This window comes from Paroedura picta, chromosome 2, assembly GCF_049243985.1.
Source record: "Paroedura picta isolate Pp20150507F chromosome 2, Ppicta_v3.0, whole genome shotgun sequence".
Classification (NCBI taxonomy): domain Eukaryota; kingdom Metazoa; phylum Chordata; class Lepidosauria; order Squamata; family Gekkonidae; genus Paroedura; species Paroedura picta.
The window spans coordinates 176,648,575-176,670,593 of NC_135370.1; the positions used below are offsets into that span (position 1 = coordinate 176,648,575).

At 48.7% G+C, this 22,019-nt stretch overlaps 1 protein-coding gene across 2 annotated transcripts in view; it reads left to right on the forward strand.

Annotated features, from left to right (window-relative positions):
- KCNH5 (potassium voltage-gated channel subfamily H member 5) overlaps positions 1–22,019 on the forward strand; it is a 257,699-nt gene that overhangs the window by 133,744 nt on the left and 101,936 nt on the right. The window lies entirely within an intron of this gene.

Consider the following 22,019-nt stretch of genomic DNA (forward strand, 5'->3'; position numbering starts at 1 on the left):
TTTTCTGAACAGTTCATATCCATCCACCACTACATTCCAGTCATGAGAATCATTCCACCAAGTTTCTGTGATGCCTACTAGATCACACCTTTCCATCAGCATGAGAAGTTCCAGCTCTTGCTTTTTATTGCCCATGCTTCGGGCGTTAGTATAAAGACATAGTAGTAATAGTAATAGTAATAGTAATAGTAATAGTAATAGTAATAGTAATAGTAATAGTAATAGTAATAGTAATAGTAATAGTAATAGTAATAGTAATAGTAATAGTAATCCTTTCAAGTACCTGAAGATAGTTAACTTGTTGTTGGTTTTGTGACATAAAATGAAGGCTAAGGCCTTCCTAAGGACATCAGAAGAGCCCTGCTGGATCAGACCAGGGATCCATCCAGCCCAACCTCCTGTCTCACACAAGGGCAGGCCTTCCTCTGGAAGAACAACAACAGGGCAGAGAGGCCGAGGCCTTCCTAAAGACATCAGGAGAGCCCTGCTGGGTCAGACCAGGGGTCCATCCAGTCCAGCCTCCCGTCTCACACAGGGGCCAGCCAGTTCCTCTGGAGGGACAACAACAGGGCAGAGAGGCCGAGGCCTTCCTAAGGACATCAGGAGAGCCCTGCTGGGTCAGACCAGGGGTCCATCCAGTCCAGCCTCCTGTCTCACACAGGGGCCAGCCAGTTCCTCTGGAGGGCCAGCAACAGGGCAGAGAGGCCGAGGCCTTCCTAAGGACATCAGGAGAGCCCTGCTGGGTCAGACCAGGGAGCCATCCAGTCCAGCCTCCTGTCTCACACAGGGGCCAGCCAGTTCCTCTGGAGGGCCAACAACAGGGCAGAGAGGCTGAGGCCTTCCTAAGAACATCAGGAGAGCCCTGCTGGATACAATGGCCAGACAATGGCCATATAATGGCCAGACAACCCAAAAAAAAAAAGAAAAAAAAAAGAAGGGAAACCAAAAGGTCAACCTGAAAAAAAGATGAAGACCAAAGACCAACTCTATGGTTCTATGAGATTAAGGGACACAAGAGTATGAAAATATATTAAACTAGTAAAAAAGCCAATTGTAAACAAAATACAATGGGCGCTAGAATGTGGGGGATAGGGAGGGACAGGGCAGCGCGCGGCAAGGAAGCTGACCTTAGAGAGGGCGGGCGGCGGCGGCGGGGCATCCTCGGCTGCTCGGCGGGCCTTTGGCGACCATCTGATTCCGGTGGGGTCTTTCCAAGGTCCGTTTTCGGCAGGCACGGGAGTCCCTGGCAGCGGCGCGCAGGGCAGCTGGCGGGGGCTCCCTGCCCGGCGGTCTGACGTGGCGGGAGGCGCTTCGCGCCTCTCGCCGCGTCAGACCGCCAGGCAGGGAGCCCCCGCCAGCCGCCCTGCGCGCCGCTGCCAGGGACTCCCTTGGGCGGCGGCCTGACACGGCGAGAGGTGCTTTGCGCCTCTCGCCGCGTCAGGCCGCCGGGCAGGGAGCCCCTGGCAGCCGCACTCCGGCTCACAGTTGCGCGCGGCTCGCAGTTGCTGCGGCTGGGAATCAGCTTCGCGCCTGCCAATTGGTCCCTCCGATTGTCTGTCATGAGGAAGGGTCCAATCCGGACCCTTCCTCATCCCGGACACACCCTGCCCCAGGAGGGCTTACTGTTTTATTTAGTCCGTGGCGCCCGTGGCGCCACGGGTGGTGTACAGATAAGCAGTTTATTTAACAATTCTGAAGGTAATTAAAATATTTTACAAACCATAAAAAGGGAAAACTTCTTTCCCCTATAGGTCATACACATATCAGTCTAACATGTACCCCATAACTACAAAAAACTTTGTCCTAACTTGTTTCCATCGATGAGATATTCATCAGATATCAATACAATCACACAGTTAAAAATACAATCTAAGTATTCTCCTCCTCTTCCTCCTCCATGTGGCCAGGGAAGCTGCCAAAGTGCTGGTGTTACATGATCCTACCAGCGTACAACAATACCATGTGGCCCTCTCTGATTTCAATCTTTCTTGGCCATTTGTTATTCAAACTGCAGACATGATAATTCCATGGTGAGAAAGCCTGTTTTGAAATTGTATATTTGCCCTTTGTCTCTCAGTCCTCGCTGTGAGATTTATTTCTGCAGCCTCACTTCTGCTAAATTATGATCTGAGAGGGGCTGTAGGTCAGTGGAAGGACATCTGCTTCGCATGCAGAAGGTCCCAGGTGCATCCTCCGGGATCTCCAGGTAAAAGGACCGAGGAGCAGGTGATGTGAAAGAACGTCACACAGAACTGATGTGACATCCTCCCTAAACTCCACCCTCCATCAGAACACCCCTGAGAATCTCCCAGCATACCGTGAGGCAGTGCTGGCAACCATAATAGGTCCCTCTCTTCCATCCCGTCCCAGATCTACTAAATCAGAGGCCCCCAATGTGGTGCCCATGAACATATGACAGTCACTGACTATTGGAGATTTTTAATTGATTATCCAGATGTTTGAAAATATGTCTTCGGCAGCAGCTGCTGCCCAAGCACAAGGATCTTGACTGGCAGCCATTTTGGGGCTGGCTTCTTCTCCAGTGGCATCCATTTTGTAGCTGCCATTTTGTTGCCGCCCCTGACCATGTCGTTCCAGAATCTCAACTGTGCCCTCAGGCTCAAAAAGGCTGGAGACCCCTGTACTGAACACAGCCTAGTGAATACCGTCACCAGCTTTTCTCAACTTTTTGACTATTGAGAAACCCCTGAAACATTCTTCAGGCTTCGAGAAACCCCAGAAGTGGCGCCATCGTGCGGAATACAGTTGGGAAACAGAGCTGAGGACACACCCACCTGGGGCCCCTCCCCTTCCCACCCTCTCCAGGCCCCTCATTGGCCATTTGGGAAGCGAGACAGGTCGACATGACACTATATGGCTGTAAAAAGGTAAAGGTAAAGGTATCCCCTGTGCAGGCACCGGGTCATGTCTGAGCCTTGGGGTGACGCCCGCTAGCATTTTCATGGCAGACTCAATACGGGGTGGTTTGCCAGTGCCTTCCCCAGTCATTACCGTTTACCCCCCAGCAAGCTGGGTCCTCATTTTACCGACCTCGGAAGGATGGAAGGCTGAGTCGACCTTGAGCCGCTGCTGAGATTGAACCCAGCCTCATGGGCAGAGCTTTCAGACTGCATGTCTGCTGCCTTACCATGCTGCACCACAAGAGGCTCTGCCCTATTACCCAATAAACATTTGACAAATTTTTAAAAATATATAAATATTAATTAACTCTCACCCATTTGGGAAATTCTTCCGGGGCTGTCAAGAAACCCCAGGGTTACATGAAAACCTGGTTGAGAAAGGCTGACCTCCATATTTCTCCTCTTTCTGAGCAAAGTGAAACCTAGAGAATTTGTGGGATTAATTTCAAGCCAGGGCTACGTTTGAGAAATCGATAGGGAAATTCCCACCATTTTAGCATTTTTTATGATGCAGAAATATTGAAAGGAGCCAGAACTGCACGGCTTGTTGACTATGAAAGAGTTCTTCTTATTATTCCAGGAGACTTAATATTTATTTGCTGTCACAGGTGCTCCCAAAATAGCATTATTTATTTCGGTTCCAGGTCTACCGGGGGCTTCGCAGACCTGATGGGATTCTCGTTTTCTGTCTTTTGGCTTATTCTGCAGGAAATCAATTTGTGTACTGCCTTCACCCGGGTTGCCAGAGGAAACGTATATATTAAAAGTAACCTCAAAGTTAATATGTGCGCATTCTGGATGGATTCTCAGAGGGAGCCGAAAACATTTTGCTGGTCGCTTGGTGCTCATTAAGAAATCCGGTGGAATGCAGGGCTTTGAGTGACAGGCTAGACTTGTGGACCGTCAGGTTCAAAATCCCCACTCCCACCTGAACCTCTTTGCAGCTTGGGTGCTTGGGCGTCATTTAGAAAAGAGCAGGTTTTAAAAAATATATATCCCCCTTTTCACTACCTGGGTCTCAAAGCAGCATGCAAAACACCTTTCTCTTCCTCTCCCCACAACAGACACTCTGGGAGGGGGGTGGGGCTGAGAGAGCTCTGAGTGAACTGCGCTGCAAGAACAGCTCAAAGGCAACAGTGACCAGCCCAGACTCACCCCGCTGGCTGCATGGGAAAGAGCGGGGGAATCAAACCGTGTTCTCCGGATTAGAGGCCGCTGCTCATAACCCCTACACGCTGGCTCTCGTTTAGGTTTGCCAGATATGGCTATGAGGGAGGAAGAGAGGAAGAAAGAAGGAGGGAGGAAGAGAGGGAGGGAAGGAGGGAGGGAGGAAGGGAGGGAGAGAGGAAGGAAGAGATGAAAAAGAGGAAGGAGGGAGGGAGGGAGGGAGGGAGAGAGGGAGGAAGGAAGGAAGGAAGGAAGGAAGGAAGGAAGGAAGGAAGGAAGGAGGGAGGGAGGGAGAGATGTATAAAAGGAAGGAAGGAAGGAAGGAAGAGATGAATAAGAGGGAGGGAGGAAGGAAGAGATGAATAAGAGGGGGGAGGGAGGAAGGAAGGAGGGAGGGAGGGAGGAAGGAAGGAAGGAGGGAGGGAGGGAGGGGTGAGGGAGGGAGGGAGGGAGGGAAGAAGAGATGAATAAAAGGAAGGAAGGAAGGAAGGAAGGAAGGAAGGAAGGAAGGAAGGAAGGAAGGAAGGAAGAGATGAATAAGAGGGAGGGAGGAAGAGATGAATAAGAGGGAGGGAGGGAGGGAGGGAGGAAGGGAGGAAGGAAGGGAGGGAGGGAGGGAGGGAGGGAGGGAGGGAGAGAGAGATGAATAAAAGGAAGGAAGGAAGGAAGGAAGGAAGGAGGGAGGGAGGGAGGGAGGGAGGGAAGAAGAGATGAATAAAAGGAAAAAGGGAAGGAAGGAGGGAGGGAAGAAGGAAGGGAAGAAGGAAGGAAGGATCATATTCTTAGGCAAAAGTCCTGTAATTAGAAAGGAAAACAAGAAATAGGTTTCTGAAGACTTTCTTAATTGGCATGAAAGAGAGGCATTGGGGGATTCTGGGCATATCTCAGGAGTGGGTTCTCAGGGGTCCCCCTTTTGTGTTGAAAATATTCAACAGTGAAGATTTGCCTCTGCTTCATTTCAGAACGCAAGCACATGGAGGGCATTAGCAGCTCTATCTGCGTTCTGTCTTATTTCCTTTGGTAGCGATATTTTTGCATTAATATCTGTGCAAATCCGCGTGGCTAAAAGACGCTGGGAATTTGGAGAGAGCCAAAGGGGGTTTGATTCAATTCCTTGCTCCGGCTGACCCGAGGAGGTAATATTCACTTACAGGCGCACCGGAGGAGAAAAAGCCGCTCACACGAGGAAGAGCTCACCATGAAACGAAAGCCTTTGGAGGATAGCTGCCAAATTAACTATGAGGCCAAAGTCAACAGTTCTCTTCAGCACGTCCCTGAAGACCAGCTAACCTAGATGCTCACAGGACATCTTTGTAATTAAATTATAGTTGCATATTAACTGTGGAGGCTTTTCAGCCCAACGTGCCCTATCTCTGTAGACAGTGCCCCTGAAACCTTCCATACTATAAGCAAGTTTTCTTCCTATCCAGCTTGATATGAGAGCCAGTTTGGTGTAGTGGTTAGGAGTGCGGACTTCTAATCTGGCATGCCAGGTTCGATTCTGCGCTCCCCCACATGCAGCCAGCTGGGTGACCTTGGGCTCGCCATGGCACTTATAAAACTGTTCTGACCAAGCAGTGATATCAGGGCTCTCTCAGCCTCACCCACCCCACAGGGTGTCTGTTGTGGGGAGAGGAAAGGGAAGGTGAATGGAAGCCGCTTTGAGACTCCTTCGGGTAGAGAAAAGCGGCATATAAGAACCAACTCTTTTGCTTCTTCAGTAATATCAGGGCTCTCACAGCCTCTCCTCCCTCACAGGGTGTCTGTTGTGGGGAGAGGAAAGGGAAGGCGACTGTAAGCCACTTTGAGACTCCTTCAGGTAGAGAAAAGCGGCATATAAGAACCAACTCTTCTTCTTCAGTAATATCAGGGCTCTCTCAGCCTCACCTCCCTCACAGGGTGTCTGTGGTGGGGAGAGGAAAGGGAAGGTGAATGGAAGCTGCTTTGAGACTCCTTCGGGTAGAGAAAAGCAGCATATAAGTTTGTAAGTGCTTCAGGCAGTGAAAAGCAGGGCATGAAAAGCCAGCTGTTCTCTGAAGAAAGAAATTTAATTTGATGTTTTAAAATACCTGGAACTAGTCTAAGCACCTAACACAAAGATGTTCACCTGAGGAGTAAGTGGTGTCAGATTTTCCTGTGATACAATATGGGGAACTCATCAATCAAGATATGAAATATTTCCTTTGTCCATGGATCTAAATGGGACTAAAACATGGGACCAAAAAACAGCTCATTAAAATGTCTCCAAATTGTTTTAGAAAAAAGGGTAGGGGAAAGCAAACCTAATAGCACAATATTTCCCTTTCTAGGCTCAATCTGAATTGGAATTCTCAGGTACAACTGGAAAAAAGCCACCATCTAAGGCAGGGGTAGTCAAACTGCGGCCCTCCAGATGTCCATGGACTACAATTCCCATGAGCCTCATGAGGCTCATGGGAATTGTAGTCCATGAACATCTGGAAGACCACCCCTGATCTAGTCCAACCCCCTGACTAGGCAGGACACTCACAACCCTATCGGTCATGGAAATGGTGGCAGGGGCTCATGGGAATTGTAGTCCATGGACATCTGGAGGGCCGCAGTTTGATTACCCCTGCACTAGATGGCCCTTTAGGGTTCTTTCCAGCTCCATGTTTTCATATATAATACCTTAAGTCCTATGTCTGGAAAGGAAACCAAGAAGCTAACAAATGCTGCAAAATGAAATGAACTTGACCTTTCTGAACACATTAATTTAGGCTTCTTCAAGACACATCCCCAAAGGACTCTACATCAACAAGGGTTTCATGAAACCCTGGGGTTTCTTGACAACCCTGGAAGGGTCTCCCAAATGCTTGGGAGTCAATTTATTTTTATCCTTCCGAGGTTGGTAAAATGAGTACCCAGCTTGCTGGGGGGTAAACGGTAATGACTGGGTAAGGCACTGGCAAACCACCCCGTATTGAGTCTGCCATGAAAACGCTAGAGGGCGTCACCCCAAGGGCCAGACATGACCCGGTGCCTGCACAGGGGATACCTTTACCTTTACCTTTTTACAGCCATATAGCGTCATGTCGACCTGTCTCGCTTCCCAAATGGCCAATGAGGGGCCTGGAGGGGGTGGGAAGGGGAGGGGCCCCAGGTGGGTGTATCCTCAGCTCTGTTTCCCAACTGTATTCTGCACGATGGCGCCACTTCTGGGGTTTCTCAAAGCCTGAAGAATGTTTCAGGGGTTTCTCAATGGTCAAAAAGTTGAGAAAAGCTGGTGCCGGTTTTCACTAGGCTGTGTTCAGTACAGGGGTCTCCAGCTTTTTTGAGCCTGAGGGCACAGTTGAGATTCTGGAACGACATTGTCAGGGGCGGCAACAAAATGGCAGCTACAAAATGGATGCCACTGGAGAGGAAGCCAGCTACAAAATGGCTGCCAGTCACATCATGTAGATCCTTGTGCTGGGGCAGCCGCTGCTGCCGAAGACATATTTTCAAACATCTGCATAGTCAATGCTTGCACAGGGGATACCTTTACCTTTATATTTTTAAAAAATTGTTAAACATTTATCGGGTGATATGACCATATATGCTCATATTGGACCCCCCCCCCATGCCCAATGTTGGGCCTGGAGGGGGTGGGAAGGGGTGGACCCCTGGATGGGCAAGTTCACAGCTAAATTCCCAACCCTATTCTGCATGATGGCGCCACTTCTGTGGTTTCTCAAAGCCTGAAGAATGCTTCAGGGGCTTCTCAATGGGAAAGAAGTTGAAAAAGGCTGATCTAGATGCACGTCCTGCTGCCTTAAGATATATTAAAATTTAATGCAATGGAGATGTTATGCATTCCTAATATTTCTCTAGGGTTTAAGGGGAGTGATGACCCTCAATAACCCCAAATTTAACATTCAAAATCATAAGAGGCTCATTACAAAGAGTTAAAAGCATCTGCCAACCTGATCTGGGCCAGTGAACTGGATCCCAAACCGGGAACACCCTAGGACTAGGTCGTACAAGAGAAACTTTGCCAGAGTTGTCTTGTAGGGAAATGTGATGAAGGACCCTGGCAATTAAGACAATAAGAACATCAGAAGAACCCTGCTGGATCAGACCAGTGGTCCTTCTAGTCCAGCTTCTGCTCTCACACAGTGGCTAACAAGAACAAAGTTTTATTTAAGATACTAGGGGCAAATCCCGTTGCACCCTAGAATACAACGGGCGCTAGAACTTGCACTGTGACCTTCCTGGGTTCTGGCCCTCCTTCCCATCCCCTGCTTGATCTTGAGATCCAGCATGGTGAAGTGGTCAGGGGTAGTCAAACTGCGGCCCTCCAGATGTCCATGGACTACTGTTCCCAGGAGCCCTTGCCAGCGAATGCTGGCAGGGGCTCCTGGGAATTGTAGTCCATGGACATCTGGAGGGCCACAGTTTGACTACCCTTGGGTTAAAGAGTAGCAGACTCTAATCTCAAGAGCTGGGTTTGATTCCAGACTCCTTCTCCATATGCAGCCAGCTGGGATGACAACTTCCAGGTGGGGGCTTTGAAACCTTCAGGAAGATGGAAGAGAGGATGGGTTGCCTCCTTTCCACCCATCCTTATCTCCCAAAGGGCAGGCCAGGCAGAGAAGGCTGGGGGGGGGGCTGTCCTCTTTCTGCCCCCCACATCTCCCAAAGGTTGGGCCAGGCTAGGTAGGGAAGGCAATGGGGGGGGGAGGGCTGCCTTCTTCCTCCCACTTCTCCCAAATGAGAGGCTGAAGAAGTAAGACTGCTGGATTCCCTCAGCCCCTCTGAGGAGACAGAGAGCTGAGCCCAGGTCCTGTTTAGGGAGGACTCCTCAGCGTCAGCTGAGCCTCAGCTAGATGAGACTTAAGCTCAGCCAGATGTTCAACAGGCAGAGAACTCTGACCAGCACGAGGGAATGGAGCTGGAGACAAACCAGGGCTTTGATTCCAAAGTTGTTGCAGGAGCTCCTCATTCCTCTACCCAGCCTCCAGCTGCAGCTCCCTGTCTTATCAGCCCGCCTGGCTCGCCTGAAGTAGGGATTGAGTTGCCTGCATGCAATTTGAACTGATTGGCCCTCATTAACAGAGTGCAATTTGCATGGCTTGGCTATAATTGGCAGAGTACAATTTGTACTGATTGGCCCTCACTGGCAGAATTGTATCTCCCTATCAGCAGCACACCGCAGGACCAAACAGGTAGGGAATGAATTGGCTGCACAGAACTTCAACTTTATCATGTTTGTTGATAAGCGTTTGTAGGCAACAACAGGGCCTAGAGGTCAAGACCTTCCCCTGGTCCATCCTATTTCATATCACAGCCAATCAGTTTTTCTGGAGGGCCAACAATGGAGCATAAAGGCCAAGGTGTAGAGCCAGTTTGGTGTGGTGGTTAGGAGTGCGGACTTCTAATCTGGCATGCCAGGTTCGATTCTGCGCTCCCCCACATGCAGCCAGCTGGGTGCCCTTGGGCTAGCCACGGCACTGATAAACCTGTTCTGACCGGGCAGTGATATCAGGGCTCTCTCAACCTCACCCACCCCACAGGGTGTCTGTTGTGGGGAGAAGAAAGGGAAGGCAAATGTAATCTGCTTTGAGCCTCGTGCGGGTAGGGAAAAGCGGAATATAAGAACAGACTCTTCTTCTTCCTCAGTAATCTCAGGGCTCTCTCAGCCTCACCCACCTCACAGGGTGTCTGTTGTGGGGAGAGGAAAGGGAAGGTGACTGTAAGCCACTTTGAGCCTTCTTTGAGTAGAGAAAAGCGGCATATAAGAACCAACTCTTCTTCTTCTTCTTCTTCTTCTTCTTCTTCTTATGTGGGATCTGATTTGTTTAAGAGATTATCAAAACCAGTGTCCTATATATAAAGCTCCTGGGATGTAGTGCTTATGGGATGGACTGATGTATCAAATAGACACCTCAATGTTATCTCATTCTTTCACTCATTTGCTTTCCAATTCATTTTGTTACAGTGACAAATGAAACCATGGGGGACTATTTTATAGCTTTTATGGTATAGTGGTTAAGAGTCCTGGATGAGGTTCTTTTGTTATCCGACAGAACTTGGATCCTAGGTTCGGGATGTACAACCTAATACCTGTGCACTGTGTTCCCTTGCAGCATCAGGTGCATTTCCCCATCACCACTGTTCTCGTAGTGATTCTGAGTGCGAGCAGAGTCTGAATATGAAAAGGGGCAAAGCTCCTGCTGCTTAAACAGTTTAAACAACTTTGTAAGTAAGAGAGGAGAGAGATAGTCCTAACTGCCTAACCGACTAACATTCAGGAGAGAAAGGAGGCAGGAAGTGTATTCAGTGGAGCAGGAAGTCTTTGATTGAGCCAATCAGGACATGGAAGGAGGTTACTGGAAAACACCAGGAAGTTCCTAATGTAAATATACTAACTACATATATCCTCCAATGTCCCTTTGTAGGATGCACAGATTCCAGCCATGAGCATAGACTTTAGAAAGAGCTTGCTGATGGCAAAGAGGCTGCCGGCTGTCAGTCAGCCGGCTTCCAGCTTTATGTAATTCCTCTGGAAATATTACCTGGGCACTCCAGCTGTCCTCGCACAGAAGAAAACCTGCTCTAGGCAGACCTATAAATATCAGCTCGCTCCTTTGAAATGTGGTCTCTCTTGAGCAGCTTGGGGGGATCAGCGTATTGTTACCTGGATTTTGACAAGAGGCAGCTGCCGCATGTTCGTCCTGCCAGGCGATGGGAAACAAAAGCCCATTACAACTGCAGCCCCGCAGCCCTGAAATATGAAATCCACTGCACCAAGCCGTATTGCTCTGCTCACGCCATATTGCGGGGAGGTTTTCCGCACACGGCTCTTTTGATCCTTCCCGATGCTCATCAGCCTGGTAATTAGCGATCCTGGCATTTAATGGCCTGAATTGTTTTGCTGAAGAAATAGAAGCCTTTTTGGGTCAGGACTGGATGTTCTCTGTGCCTAGGAAAAATGCAAACTTAATCATAGAATCCTAGAGTTGGAAGGGACCTCCTGGGTCATCTAGTCCAGGGGTAGTCAACCTATGGTACTCCAGATGTTCATGGACTACAATTCCCATGAGCCCCTGCCAGCAAATGCTGGCAGGGGGCTCATGGGAATCATAGTCCATGGACATCTGGAAGACCACAGGTTGACTACCCCTGATCTAGTCCAACCCCCTGCACTAGGCAGGACACTCACAACCTTATCGCTCATCCACTGTCACCTGCCACCCCCTTGAACCTTCACAGAATCAGCCTCTCCGTCAGATGGCTCTCCAGCCTCTGCCTAAAAACTTGCAAAGATGGAGAACCCACCACCTCCCAAGGAAGCCTGTTGCACTGAGGAACTTCTCTAGCTGTCATGAACTTCTTCCGGAGCTTTAGACGGAATTTAGAATAATAGAATCATAGAGTTGGAAGGGACCTCCTGGCTCATCTCGTCCAACCCCCTGCACTACGCAGGACACTCACAACCCTATCGCTCATCCACTGTAACCTGCCATCCCTTTGAACCTTCACAGAATCAGCCGCTCCATCAGATGGCTCTCCAGCCTCTGTTTACAAATCTCCAAAGATGGAGAACCCACCACCACCCGAGGAAGCCTGTTCCACTGAGAAACTGCTCTGTCAGGAACTTCTTCTGGATGTTTAGATGGAATTTCTTTTGCATTAATTTCGTGCCACTGATCCTGGTCTGTCCATCCAGGGCAAGAGAGAACAACTCTGCTCCATCCTCCATATGGCAGTCTTTTAAATACTTGAAGATGGTTATCAGATCCCCTCTCAGTTGCCTCCTCTCCGGCTAAACAGACCAAGCTCCCCCAACCTTTCCTCCTATGACTTGGTCTCCAAACCCCTCACCATCTTTGTTGCCCTCCTCTGGACACGCTGTAGTTTGTCTAAACTTGCACCCGGGGAATTCAAAGATCTGTGTTCAGATTCCGCCATGCACTGAAGGGAGGTTTGTTAGAGGGGAATCATAACTAATCAAGAGTTTGGCACTGTAAGAGGGGAAGAAACCCTTCTCCCCTTTTTGACAGCACATTGCGACTCTGTTGACCAGTTTGATGCCATTGCCCTCCGTTGCTGTCACTTCCACCTAACCTCACTTGCCCTAAGTGATGTCATTAGTGGCCAAACCTGATTGTCTCTAGGGTAGGAAATCACCTATGTGTCTAATTCAGTGGGGTGCAGAGGGGGGGGGGATGAAAAAGGAGCCACGGAAACAATGAAGTTAAATGCTTTAAGTATTTGCATAATCCATGGACAACATAAAGTGTTGTCCCACTTTTAGAGGGACATCTGGGGGTTGTTGTTGTTAGGTGTGAAGTCGTGTCCGACCCATCGCGACCCCATGGACAATGATCCTCCAGGCCTTCCTGTCCTCTACCATTCCCCGGAGTCCATTTAAGTTCGCATTGATTGCTTCAATGACTCCATCCAGCCACCTCTTTCTCTGTCGTCCCCTTCTTCTTTTGCCCTCGATCGCTCCCAGCATTAGGCTCTTCTTCAGGGAGTCCTTCCTTCTCATGAGGTTTCCAAAGTATTTGAGTTTCATCTTCAGGATCCGGCCTTCTAATGAGCAGTCCGGGCTGATCTCCTCGAGGACTGACCGGTTTGTCCGCCTTGCAGTCCAAGGGACTCGCAAGAGTCTTCTCCAGCACCAGAGTTCAAAAGCCTCAATTCTTTGATGCTCGGCCTTCCTTATGGTCCAACTTTCACAGCCGTACATTGCAGCTGGGAAGACCATAGCCTTGACTAAACGCACTTTTGTTGGCAGGGTGATGTCTCTGCTTTTTAGGATGCTGTCTAGATTTGCCATAGCTTTCCTCCCCAAGAGCAAGCGTCTTTTAATTTCTTTGCTGCAGTCCCCGTCTGCAGTGATCTTGGAGCCCAGGAAAATAAAATCTGTCACTATCTCCAGTTCTTCCCCATCTATTTGCCAGGAATTGAGAGGGCCTAATGCCGTGATCTTTGTTTTCTTGATGTTGAGTTTCAAGCCAACTTTTGCACTCTCCTCCTTCACCCGCATCAACAGGCTCTTTAGTTCCTCTTCACTTTCTGCCATTACATTTGGGGGTATCTGGCAAATTGTACTTATGTTAAGGTGACCAGATTGTCCCACATTTGGAGGGACATCTAGGGGTACCTGGCAAATTGTACTTATGTTAAAATTAAAATATATATATTGCAATACTATTTTTGCGTTCTATGAAACTTTTCGTTGCTCCATATAGACCAAATTTTAAATCAAGACCCCCCCCCAGTCAATTTACCTATGTTAAAATCTGGCCACCTTAATAAAGTGTCATCCTGAAATGTGAAGACGGAATTATTTTATTTATCAAATGTGTACCTTGCTACTCCCTCAACCAGCGAGGCTCGAACCTCAGGAAATTTGATTTGCCACATTTTGATTACTGAAAATATCTAATATTTGCGTAAGATGGTTGTAATGGAAGGGTGCAGGAACTGAGGAGGAGGAGGAGATGGAGGAGGAAGAAGAAGAGGAGGAGATGGAGATCAGGATCAGAAGCCCTGCAGAAGAGACAAGGAGATGTCATAGAGTCCCTGCTCATCCTATTCTGGCCTCCTGCCACTTCTGTGGCCTGAGGACCCAGCTCAGGTGCCCATACTTAGCTTCGAGGCGGCTTCTGTCCCTATATATTTCAGTCCCTTTCCTTGCGTCACAAGAACATGCATCAAGACAGGTCACCCTGTTAGTGTGTCTGTAGCAGGAGAAAAGAGCCAGAGTCCAGGAGCACCTGAAAGACCAGCAAAATCTGTGACAGGGGTGGAGTTTTGGTGACTCATGGCACACTCCCAAGATGGGTAGGCATGGTAGTCTGTCTGTAGCAGGAGAAAAGAGCCAGAGTCCAGGAGTGCCTGAATTATTAACAACGTATGTGGCAGGGGAAAAGTGTCACAGCTCACTTCCAAGATCCATAGCCGTGTTGGTCTGTCGGTTAAGCACAAAAAGAGTGGGAGTCCAGGAGCACCTGGAAGACCAGCAAAATTTGTGGCAGGGGAGGAGCTTTCGTGACTCACAGCTCACTTCCAAGATGGCTCACTGGCTCACTGTGTTAGCCTGTCTGGAGCAGGAGAAAAGAGCCAGAGCCGAGGAGCACCTGAAAGACTAGCAGAATTTGTGGCCGAGCAGGAGGTTCTGTTAGGCACAGGTATCGGCAGAAGTGAACAGGGACTCATAAAAACTCCCCACGCACCACAACTTTTGTTAGTTGAGAGCCAGGTTGGTGTAGTGGCTAGGAGTGTGGACTTCTAATCTGGCATGCCAGGTTTGATTCTGCACTCCCCCACATGCAGCCAGCTAGGTGACCTTGGGCTCACCACGGCACTGATACAGCTGTTCTGACCGAGCAGGAATATCAGGGCTCTCTCAGCCCCACCTCTGTTTCATCACCCAATTATCCTCCTCGGGTCACGGGTGTTTTGGGTTCCTATGAGGAAATTTGCTGGGAATCAATGAAAAGAGCCACCACAAATTCACCCCTAACACAACCACAGATGGTTAGAATCGTCCCCGTAGCACTTTTGACAGCTGCCAGCTGAGCTGGCAGAAGTTACTGATGGAAGCCGGTGGTGATGACCCTGGTGGCTTCTGAGCTGCCGTCCAGCCGCCCCCAGCCTCTGTGGTGTCGTGTGCTTATTACCGGTGACATTTCCGACACGGCAAGGGAACGTGATACGGCTGTGATCCAAAGATGTCAGCCGCGATTCGGTAATGATACGATTCGGTAATGACACGGCGAGCGAGACCCTTCAGAGAAGAAACGGCTTCTGGCAGAAATCCGGGGGACAGTTTGCCGCTAGTTGTTTGACAGGCCCGGTTGCTCCTGACGCTGCTGATCAAAGCCAGACTGAGGCAGGGGTTGTGTTTGTGTGTCTGGAAATGGCAGTCAGTCAGCAGTCAGGAAAAGATTTTGTTTTCATGATGGGAGTGGTAGAAAGAGCAAAATGATCGACATTGTGGGTTCCCCACATTTGTTTTCATCAACTCTCAGCAGTCTGTTCATTATCGGCTCCGGCAGTTTCTCCATAGAAACTAGAAGAAGAGTTTTTATGCCCCGCTTGTCACTACCATGCTTTAGGATGGTTAGGGCTGATCCTGTGTTGAGCAGGGGGTTGGACTAGATGGCCTGTATGGCCCCTTCCAACTCTGATTCTGTGATTCTATGATTCTATGGCCTGTATGGCCCCTTCCAACTCTATGACTCTATGATTCTATGATTCTACCTGAAGGGGTCTTAAAATGGCTTCCAATTGCCTTGCCTTCCCCTCCCCAAAATAGACACCATGTGAGGTTGGTGGGGCTGAGAGGGCTCTGACAGAACTGCTTTTCAGGAACAGTTCTAACTGAGCTGTGACTGGCCCAAGGTTAGCCAGCTACCTGCCTGTGGAGGAGGAGTTGGGAATCAAACCCAGCTTTCCCAGTTCTCTCTTTCTAAAACTTCTCTTTCTGAACTTCCTTACCTAGCATCCACCATCTACCCCCCCCTCCCATCTACGGTGATGGTGAATATTACCCATTCAGTCGAGTCTGACTCTTGGTGATCATATAGCTCAACTGTCGGCATGATTTTCGATCTTACACTACTTCTTTTAGTTGTATCTCATTAACATCTCTCTCTCTATCATCTACCTACCATCTCTCTCTCTCTGTCATTTATCTATCCATGTCTCTCTCTCTCTCTCTGTATCATCTTATCTAACTACCAACATACATCACTATCACCTACCTATGACTCACTTTCTCTCTCCCCTCTATCCATTTCTCTACAACTTCTCTCTATCATCTACCTATCACCTACCTATCATCTACCATCTCTCTCTTCTCTGTCTATTTCTCTTCTCTCTCTTATTTCTCATCTATCTACCTACCTATAATCTCTCTCATCTATCTGCCCATCTCTCTCATGTTTTTCTTTTTTCTTTTTCGCAGCCAGCATTGGCATCATACGCTGTGTTGGGGTAATTGCCGGGGCCCAAGGCTTCTGGGGAGGCACCCACTATCACTCAGGCCCCCCAGGCATTTCCACGCCCCCCACCCCTTATCTGCTCCCTGCTGCCCAGAGTTATGGAGGAAGGGCCTCTCGGTGGTAGAACTTCCTGGCACTCCCGGTGGATATACTGCAGCACTCCCAGCTGCTCACTTTGGCCAGAACTGTGGGAGAAAAGGTGCACAGGTAGTGCTGGCAACTGACTAGAGCCAGGGGGAAGGCTTGTGACGGGCAGAGGGATGTACAGGCAGGCAGGGGACATGCAGATGTGGGCAGGGATGCCAGCCTCCAGGTGAGACCTGGAGAATTCCTGGAAATCCAGCTCATTTCCAGATGAGAGAGATCAGTTCCCCTGGAGGAAAGGGCTGCTTGGGAGGGGGGACTCAGGGATGCCAGCCTCCAGGTGGGGACTGGGGATCCCCTGGAATGACAGCTCCTCCCCAGACTGCAGAGATCAGTTCCCCTGGAGGAAAGGGCTGCTTGGGAGGGGGGACTCAGGGATGCCAGCCTCCAGGTGGGGCCTGGGGATCCCCTGGAATTATAGCTCATCTCCAGCCTGCAGAGATCAGTTCCCCTGGAGAAAAGGACTGCTTCGGAGGATGGAGTCTATGGCATTAAACCCCTCCGAGGTCCCTGTCCATCAGGACTTAAGGATGCTCACTTCCAGGTGGGACCTGGGACCCCCTAGTAATCCCAGTTCAGCTGCAGACCAGACAGTTCAAGTCCCCTGGAGAAAATGGCTTCGTTGGAGGGGGGACTCTACAGCATTGTACCCCACTGAGGCCCTTACCCTCCCCAGGCTCCATCCCACATCTCCTGGAGTTTCTCAGCCTGGATCTGGCAACCTTATCCCCCTGCCCCTACTGATGACCGGGAGGGGGGAAGGTGGGACCTGGCCCCCCTACTCTATATGCAAAACCCCACAGGCCGTCACTTCAATTACTCAAACTAGTCTCTTTTTTTGTGTTGGTGTACTGCCCTAATGAGAGACAAACCGAAATCCTGAAAAGGGCCGCCAACTATTTCTCCGTTCCCCAAGGGGAGCAGCTCAGCAGAAGGCACTGGGGTGGCCAGAATTACCCTAACATAATCCTCTGTCTGGAAACAGACGATCTGCAGGCTTTTGACATCCCTTAATTGGCTCTTTGGTGCTTCGTTAGTTTGGAACGCAGCACAGCTGCAAGACACTTAAGCAACAGATTCAAAGCCCTGCCGGATCAGGCCACTGGCCTACAGAGCAGGGACCTCATTTGTGTGGCTGCTGACTGGGCTGTGGTTCCCAGCTCCTGGCTGGAAAATACCAGGAGACGTTGGACGTGGGCAGGATTTAGGGAGGGGAGGGGAGGGGCCTTCCTTCCTATTCTGGACACTGTATCTTTCTTCTTCCTTTCCTCCTTTCCTCCCTCCCTCCCTTCCTCCCTCCCTCCTATTCATTCATTCATTCATTCATTCATTCATTCATTCGTTCGTTCGTTCGTTCGTTCGTTCCTTCCTCCTTTCCTCCCTCCCTCCCTCCCTCCCTCCCTCCCTTCCTTCCTCTCTCTTATTCCTTCCTCTCTCTTCTCCCTTCCTCTCCCACCTTCCCTCCCTCCCTTCCTCCCTCCCGCCTATTCCTGTTCTTTCGTTCCTTCCTTCCTTCGTTCCTTCCTTCCTTCCTTCGTTCCTCCCTCCCTCCCTCCTTCCTTCCTCCCTCCCTCCCTCCTTCCTCCCTCCCTCCCTCTCCCTCCCTCCCTCCCTCCCTCCCTCCCTCCCTTCCTTCCTTCCTTCCTTCCTTCCTTCCTTCCTTCCTTCCTTCCTTCCTCACATTCAGTCCTCTGGACCGCTTCAGTGGCAGAAACGAGTCTCTTGAAGCCTATGAACTATGAATGAGCCACCTGGTCCTAGGAACAGAGCTCCCCCTTGCCAAGGGCTGCTTGAGGCCTAATGGCAAAATCAATTAAGGATGGCAATTTAGGATGGCAAAATCAATTAAGATGGAACGTAGAAAATGTCCTTTTATGAGACAGTCCATCTCTCAAGCAACTTGAAAGTTCCTGCATGTGCCCGTGAAGCCAGGGCATAACAATCGAAAGCTATAACTTTGTTGGTTTTACTGGCTGCTTTATGTACTTCTTACTTTATCAGTGTGTCCGTAATTAGACCTCTGAAGAATACTCTTCTTGGGTCGAAACGCTTTAGGTCTAACGTTCAATATTGTATGGTGCATATTGTGCTTTTCTTTGAGTAGCCTACGGGCTTTGTGTTTGTTTTTAATTTCTTGATTTTGTAAATTGGGCACAATAAATCTGTTCCACTTAATATTTCTGCTAAGGCCTAGGAGGAGGAGCTGGTCTCATGGCTTAAGTGCCACTCAGTGCTTAATACCCAACCAGAGTGGCCGTCCCGCCCCTGAGTGCCTCCTCCTCCAACTGGCTTGCCAGTTTGGTGTAGTGTTTAGAAGTGCGGACTTCTAATCTGGCATGCTGGGTTCGATTCTGCACTCTCCCACATGCAGCCAGCTGGGTGACCTTGGGCACTGATAAAACTGTTCTGACCAAGCAGTGATATCAAGGTGCTCTCAGCTTCACCCACCTCACAGGGTGTCTGTTGTGGGGAGAGGAAAGGGAAGGTGATTGGAAGCTGCTTTGAGACTCCTTTGGGTAGAGAAAAGCGGCATATAAGAACCAACTCTTCTTCTTCTTCAGTAATATCAGGGCTCTCTCAGCCTCACCTCCCTCACAGGGTGTCTGTTGTGGGGAGAGGAAAGGGAAGGTGATTGAAAGCTGCTTTGAGTCTCCTTCGGGTAGAGAAAAGCAGCATATAAGAACCAACTATGAAGCCCTACAACACCTTCTAGAAGCAACGCCCAAAAATGATGTGCTTATCATCATGGGGGATTGGAATGCTAAAGTAGGAAGCCAAAAGATAACCGGGATAACAGGCAAGTTTGGCCTTGGAGTACAAAATGAAGCAGGGCACAGGCTGGTAGAATTTTGTCAAGAGAATACAATGGTCATAGCAAACACTCTTTTCCAGCAACCCAAGAGACGACTCTACACATGGACATCACCAGACGGTCAACACAGAAATTAGATTGACTATGTGCTCTGCAGCCAAAGATGGAAAAGTTCTATCCAGTCAATAAAAACAAGACCAGGAGCTGATTGTGGTTCAGATCATGAGCTTCTTGTTGCAAAATTTAGGCTTAAATTGAAGAAAGTAGGGAAAAGCACTAGGCCACTCAGGTATGAACTAAATCATATCCCTGACGAATACACAGTGGAGGTGACAAATAGATTTAAGGAATTCGATCTGATAGACAGAGTGCCTGAAGAACTATGGACGGAGGTTCGCAACATTGTACAAGAGGTAGCAACTAAAACCATCCCAAAGAAAAAGAAATGCAAGAAATCAAAATGGCTGTCTGAGGAAGCTTTACAAATAGCTAAGGAGAGAAGGGAAGTGAAAGGCAAGGGAGAAAGAGAAAGATACACCCAACTGAATGCAGAATTCCAGAGAAAAGCTAGAAGAGATAAGAATGCCTTCTTAAATGAACAGTGCAAACAAATAGAAGAAAACAATAGAATGGGGAGGACCAGAGATCTTTTCAAGAAAATTGGAGATATGAAGAGAACGTTTCATGCAAAGATGGGTATGATAAGGGACCAAAATGGTAGGGACCTCACAGAAGCAGAAGAGATCAAACAAAGGTGGCAAAATTATACAGAAGAACTATACAAGAGCGAGCTTAACATCCCTGATGACCACAATGGGGTAGTTACTGACCTGGAGCCAGACATCCTGGAATGTGAAGTCAAATGGGCCTTAGGAAGTCTGAGCAACAATAAAGCTAGTGGTAGTGACAGCATTCCAGTTGAACTATTCAAAATCTTAAAGGACGATGCAGTAAAAGTGCTACACTCAATATGCCAGCAAATTTGGAAAACTCAACAATGGCCACAGGATTGGAAAAGGTCAGTTTACATTCCAATCCCAAAGAAGGGCAATGCCAAAGAATGTTCAAACTACCGCACCATCGCACTAATTTCTCATGCTAGCAAAGTTATGCTCAAAATCCTACAAGCTAGGCTCCAGCAATATGTGGACCGAGAACTTCCAGAAGTACAGGCAGGATTTCGAAGAGGCAGAGGAACTAGAGATCAAATTGCCAACATACGCTGGATCATGGAGAAAGCTAGGGAGTACCAGAAGAACGTCTACTTCTGCTTCATTGACTATGCTAAAGCCTTTGATTGTGTGGAGCACAACAAATTGTGGCAAGTTCTTAAAGAGATGGGAATACCAGAGCATCTTATTTGTCTCTTGAGAAATTTATATGCAGGTCAAGAAGCAACAGTGAGAACTGAACATGGAATCACTGACTGGTTCAAAATTGAGAAAGGAGTTCGGCAAGGCTGTATACTGTCGCCTTGCCTATTTAACTTGTATGCAGAGCACATCATGAGAAATGCGGGATTAGAGGAGTCACAAATTGGGATCAAGATTGCAGGGAGAAATATCAACAACCTCAGATATGCAGATGATACCACTCTAATGGCAGAAAGTGAAGAGGAACTAAAGAGCCTGTTGATGCGGGTGAAGGAGGAGAGTGCCAAAGTTGGCTTGAAACTCAACATCAAGAAAACAAAGATCATGGCATCCGGCCCTCTCAATTCCTGGCAAATAGAAGGGGAAGAAATGGAGATAGTGACAGATTTTATTTTCCTGGGCTCCAAGATCACTGCAGATGGGGACTGCAGCAAAGAAATTAAAAGACGCTTGCTCCTGGGGAGGAAAGCTATGGCAAATCTAGACAGCATCCTAAAAAGCAGAGACATCACCCTGCCAACAAAAGTGCGTTTAGTCAAGGCTATGGTCTTCCCAGTTGCAATGTATGGCTGCGAAAGTTGGACCATAAGGAAGGCCGAGCGTCAAAGAATTGAGGCTTTTGAACTCTGGTGCTGGAGAAGACTCTTGCGAGTCCCTTGGACTGCAAGGCGAACAAACCAGTCAGTCCTAGAGGAGATCAGCCCTGACTGCTCTTTAGAAGGCCAGATCCTGAAGATGAAACTCAAATATTTTGGCCACCTCATGAGAAGGAAGGACTCCCTGGAGAAGAGCCTAATGCTGGGAGAGATCGAGGGCAAAAGAAGAAGGGGACGACAGAGAATGAGGTGGATGGATGGAGTCACTGAAGCAGTAGGTGCAAACTTAAATGGACTCCGGGGAATGGTAGAGGACAGGAAGGCCTGGAGGATCATTGTCCATGGGGTCGCGATGGGTCGGACACGACTTCGCACATAACAACAACAACAAAGAACCAACTCTTCTTCTTCTTCTTCTTCAGCAATATCAGCACTTAATTGCCTTTCAGATAGGTTTTTTTTTTGTTTTTGGTTTTGGTTGCTGTGTGAGACAGGACTGGATGAACCACTGGTCTAATCCAGCAGAAATCTTCTGGTGTTCTCTGGCCTGTTGTTGGCTCCTTAGAAGAACTTTCTGGCCACATTGTGAGGCAGATGTTGGACTAGATGGACCACTGGTCCGATCCAGCAGGGCTCTTCTTATGTTGTAAGGCTGCACACTTTGCTAAGTCATGTGGTTGGATATGCCCCTTGGAATGCACTTGGGAGGAACGAGTGGAGAGTCTTTTGGGCAGGCTGTCTCATAAAACAGGCAACATTTTCGGCACGGACTAGAGCAATTCCCTTCTCCGTTTTCCAGTGCACTCCATTAGTTCCTCCAAAATATAAATCCCCCTTAACATCTGTCGGTGGAAACAGTTTTCCACATTAGGGGATATTAATGTCACGTTATTTTGCTTATTGTTTTAATAAGGGCAGCTTAACGCACACGTTTTAGCATTTCGAGTCTATTAAGCCAAGCGGGGCTTTGAGCATTACGATGATGACACCTGCTACAGGAGGTTATTTAGCTTAAGTACTAATTTTTTATGCCAATCTGCAGGCGC